Source organism: Cyprinus carpio, unplaced genomic scaffold (genome assembly GCF_018340385.1).
Source record: "Cyprinus carpio isolate SPL01 unplaced genomic scaffold, ASM1834038v1 S000006739, whole genome shotgun sequence".
NCBI classification, from domain to species: Eukaryota; Metazoa; Chordata; class Actinopteri; order Cypriniformes; family Cyprinidae; genus Cyprinus; species Cyprinus carpio.
The window spans coordinates 1,001,771-1,006,898 of NW_024879338.1; the positions used below are offsets into that span (position 1 = coordinate 1,001,771).

Genomic DNA, 5,128 nt, shown 5'->3' on the forward strand with positions numbered 1-5,128 from the left:
ATTCAAACAAAAGATTAATCAATTTATTATTAACTCTTTCCCCGCCATTGACGAGTTATCCCGTCATTTAGAAAACCACACTTCCCTGCCATAAACAAGTTTCTACAGCTTTTCGTGTTTTTACTGTTATGCACTCGGGGGCGCATTTACACATCTTCTGAATGAGTACTAAACCTCCCGAACAAAAAACATGTGAACAGGATAGAAAAACTAGAGATCTCTTATGTAAACAGATACATCTGATATATAATGTGATCATCAGTAATAGACAACATATAAATGAAAAACTGTGTTATGGAGTAAAATGATGATCTAGGAAGTGGTATATGGCTGTGTTGATGGAAGTGATTTACTGGATTTATGCTTTGATAATCATACTGAATATTATCCAGATGTAGTTTATATATATATATATATATATTTATATATATATATATATATATATATATATATATATATATATATGAATGTGATTTTCTCACCTTTTTGCTGAGAAAAACCTACCTTTTATGAAACCTACCTATATTCAAGTGTTGATAAAAAAAAAAAGAATGTTTTTAGCTAGAATAAAACTGATTGTTTCATTTAAAAGTAGAGGCTTTGATCTTTACTTTGGTGTACTGCATATTCAAATATTCATACAGCAAAATATACCGAAGGCCATCAAATCTAAGTGAAAATCATCAAAATCGCTGGCGGTGGCTGGTAACTTAAAAAAAAAAAATAATGCTGGCAGGGAAAGAGTTAAAACATTTTTAATTAATATAGTCACCATATGGTGTTATCAATTAAAAAAAAAATGTTTTGCCATTTCTGATTTTCAATTTATGCAGACTGGGGGAGAGACACGGTTTTTCAATAGCAAAGGTGACTCCCCTGCGAGATATGGACTGGTAAACTTACAAAAGGTCACAAAAGGCACAATGGAAGAAATCACAATTGACTGCTATGATGCAACTCAGCATTGTGTGCAACAGTTTACTATGAACAATATCATCTGGGGAGGAGGCCTAAGGACTATAAGAGTCTCTTTTCAAATGAACTCACCAATCAAAACAAAACCCCCAAGTGCACATGTGATGCAGCGATGCATCATAACGGCACAGACAAACATGTGTAAACATGTGCAAACATGTCACACAGCATATTATTTTTCTATTGTTGTTCAAGTAGATTTCCCCTGGTGTGTGGCAGGTGCCTGTCTCTGTGTGCAGTGAGAGCTGTCCCCTAGGGACTAGGAAAGTGGTGCAGAACGGAAGGCCCATCTGCTGTTTTGACTGTATCCCATGCCCTCCAGGATAAGTAACACAACAGGTAATGCTTGTTTAATTGCTCTTTTAACACTTGCAGTTCATTAAAAGAGGATCAAATGGAAAAGTTTTACAAAAATAAATGATCTAAATGATCATATAAACTCATTTAAAACACTTATGTCTATTTTTAAAGGAGTGGTAAATGATTAGTTAGTAGTATATGATCAGCTAGAAGAGGCTTAATTGAAATATCTCGTCTCATTACTATTGCAGTTCCATTTTTCTCCCACACCAGATTCATCTGATTGTGTGAAGTGCCCTTTTGGATTCTGGTCCAATAGCAGAGGTGATGAGTGTGTCATAAAGACAGTGGAATTCCTGTCATTCACCAAAATCATGGGTATCATTTTGATGATATTTGGGTTACTTAATTGGGGCATTTCTAACTGTTCATATTTGTAGTATTTTTTTCACTACAAAGACATACCAATAGTAAAAGCCAACAACTCAGAGCTGAGATTTCTGCTGCTCGTCTCATTGACTCTGTGTTTCCTCTGTTCACTTACTTTCATCAGTTGGCCCACTGAGTGGCCCTGTATGTAGCATCACACAAAATTTGGGATCAATTTTGCCCTCTGTATCTCTTGTGATTTGGGGAAAACCATAGTGGTGTTAATGGCTTTCAAAGCTACACTTCCGGGAAGAAATGTCATGAAATGGTTTGGGCCTCTTAAACAAAGAATCAGTCTTGTTGGCAGTATGCTTGTACAGGTCCTCATCTGTTTCCTTTAGTTAACAATCCCCACCTTCACCATAAATGAACATGAGGTATTACAGAGAAAATATAATCTTTGAATGCAGATTACACTTAGCTGTCAGTTTCTGAGCTGTGCTTTGTTACATTGGCTTACTGGCTGTCTTGTGCTTAATTCTGGCTTTTCTAGCCCGGAAGCTGCCTGATAACTTTAATGAAGCCAAATGTATCACATTCAGCATGCTCATATTCTGTGCTGTCTGGATTGCCTTGCAAAACACATACAAAAAAATAAATAAATCAATCAATATAGCAGTGGAGATATTTTTAGCCAATTTTAGCTTCCAGTTATAGTTTCCTGATCTGTATTTTCAATAAATAAATCAATCAATAAATAAAATATCCAGGTGCAAAACACATACAAAAAAATAAATAAATCAATCAATAAATAAAATATCCTAGGACAAACACCACATTAACCTTTTCATATGCTATAAAAGGAAGCAGCATAAACATAACACATAGCTGAATAAATAATAATAACAATAAATAAATAAATAAATAAATAGAAAAATAAAAAAGACCTGAACAATTTTCAGTCATCCAAGAAAATGCAACATATATTATCTCCCTTTAGTGGAAATAAAGTAAGGCAAATTTCATCATCCTCTCTCTTCTGTTTCGATCACTGTAGGTCTTTAAGGCATTTTCAGACCTGTATGAGTGGATATGAGAATATGTGAGTTGTATGTTGTATGTTGAAGTTATGATAACTTGCGGTCAGTGATTATGACATTGACACTGCAAATGTTTAACTGCCAAAAGAATGCCATGCCAGCTTCTCAATTATTGTACTGTAACACAGAAATGCTCTTAACCCTTACTACACAGAACTTTACAAATAAAATGTATACCAAATATAAACCTCTTGCATGCCTTCATTCAAATGGAAGACCTAAATAGCACAAGGCCATTAAAAAAATAAAAATAAAAAATAGAAGGTATAACAACAGCCATAATGGCAAATTCAGGACTGGTGGGTACCTTGCCATATGGACTTTGGCAAGGGAACAACAAACAAAAAGCATGCACATCCTTTGGCCTAGAGAGAGAGAGGGAGAGAGAGAGAGAATTATGACCAATTTATAATTAAAATGGCAAGAGACATCAGGGATATTTCAAATTATACAACTTTTGGGTGAGTAGCCCTGTCAAGATAACATCTGTTGTCCTGTCAGCTTCCTCCTGTCCCATCCCTGTCCAGTTAGTGGAGAGTGCGCTCCAGTATTATGGGGTCACAATTGTGCCAAAAATGAGTTGACTGCTTTGTACTATACATTTGTTTTTGTCTACAGTCATTGTGTACTTCAGGTAAATCAGTAAATGTTGATGTGTATGTTGTCTGTTGACGTCGTCTTAATCTGTCATTTTTGCTGTCATCCTTATTGTCATTTTGTTCTGTCATCTAATTCTGTCGTCCTTTATGTCATCTTTACTGTCATCATTTATGTTGTATTTACTGTAGCCTTGTTCTGTCGTCTTTAATGTCATCCTTTCTGTCATCTTTATTGTCATCTTTGCTGTCGTCTTTACTGTCTCGCTCTGTTATTTCTACTACCGTTTATATAGACTGTGTCAAATTTGTACAGACGCAGACAGAATGACTTCACGGAAAGCTGTCAAAATAAAAATCTTATCCACTAGTAAAGAATTTTTACAAAAAAGTATGTTTAGAAAATATTTCCATTGACGTGAGATTTATTGAGAAGCAGGGGATACCTCCAGTTCTTATAATATAAATGATGTGTGTGTGTGTGTATATATATATATAAATATATATATATATATATATATATATATATATATATATATAGACACACACACACACACACACACACACAAAATGCAATGCATACCAGCTTTTCGCTTCAGAGCCGAGCAACAACATTGTTCTGCTACAACCAGTGTCTTCAGTGAACTATGAGTTCAACGCACTCTTGGAAGCTTTCTGCGTTGGTGGATGGTGCTTCAGCAGTGGTCGTTCCTGTGTCGAGTGGGTTGCGCACTTCAGGCTGCACTACTCCATGTCATGCTGTAAGCGGCCATCTCCCCTGTGCACCTCAGCACATAAAAGAACATTTCCCTGAAAGAGCAATTTCTCTAAAAGAGCTTACACGAGTGTGCCTTTGTAAAGATGACGGATTGTCTTTTTAAAGATGCTGTTTCATCGTGCATTTCAGGATGCGGTCATTACCTGTTGCCGGGTGATGGTCGAGATCGCTGCCTCACATGTCTGGGAAATAAACATGCTGAGGTGGCATTCGCGGATGACTCATGTTCCCATTGCAGGAAGATGACCATCTCAGTGCTGCGGACCAGGCTCCATTACCTTTTCCACAATCTAGTGCTCAGCCTGGCGGCTTCCAGACGAGGTCTACTTCTGGCTGTAGTAAGGGTGGTTTGAGGGTTACAGTGGTGGCACTGCATCCGAGGAAGCGTTCTCTGGAGAGGAAGATTCAACTGCGCTGCCGCCCTCTGGGATGGTGGCAATTCCTGAATCAGATCCAGAGATGTCAGCTATGCTTTTCCGGGTCGGCGAGAGGGTACGGCTTGAGTGGAAACCTCCACCGCGTCCCAAGCCCTCGACGTTGGATGATTGGTTTCTTGGGGTGGCTCGTGCTGGTTCTCAGCACCCCGCCTTGGTGCCTTTCTTCCCGGAGGTGCATGAGAAGCTCACCAGGTCGTGAACGGCACCTTATATTGTCAGAAACCAGCCTGCTGGTTCCTCCTCCCTCACCACCCTCGACGGTGGTGCAGCGAGGGGGTAAACGGTGATCCCCCTGGTGGAGCGTTCGGTAGAGATGCAGTTTTGTCCTAAGACCGCCTCCTCCTGGAGTGGAAACTCGTTGCTCCCCTCCTGGGCATGTAGGCATTTGTCTGGTCTGACGGGTGGTTCTTATATGGCTTGTGGAGAAGCTGCTTCTGCTTTACATGCTATGGCTCTGTATTGGCCCACTTGGACCTGGTTCCTGGAACTAATGCTCCTTGCGACAGCCCCTCCATGGCAGATTCCTTTGAGGAAGGATCTACTTACTCAGAGATGGGGCACCCTGTGGCACCT

The 5,128-nt window shown here is 39.0% G+C and overlaps 1 pseudogene; it reads left to right on the forward strand.

The window, feature by feature from the left end:
- The first annotated feature begins 1,502 nt into the window (after nucleotides 1-1,502).
- On the forward strand, nucleotides 1,503-2,750 carry LOC122144621 (annotated as a pseudogene).
- The last annotated feature ends 2,378 nt before the right edge of the window (nucleotides 2,751-5,128 follow it).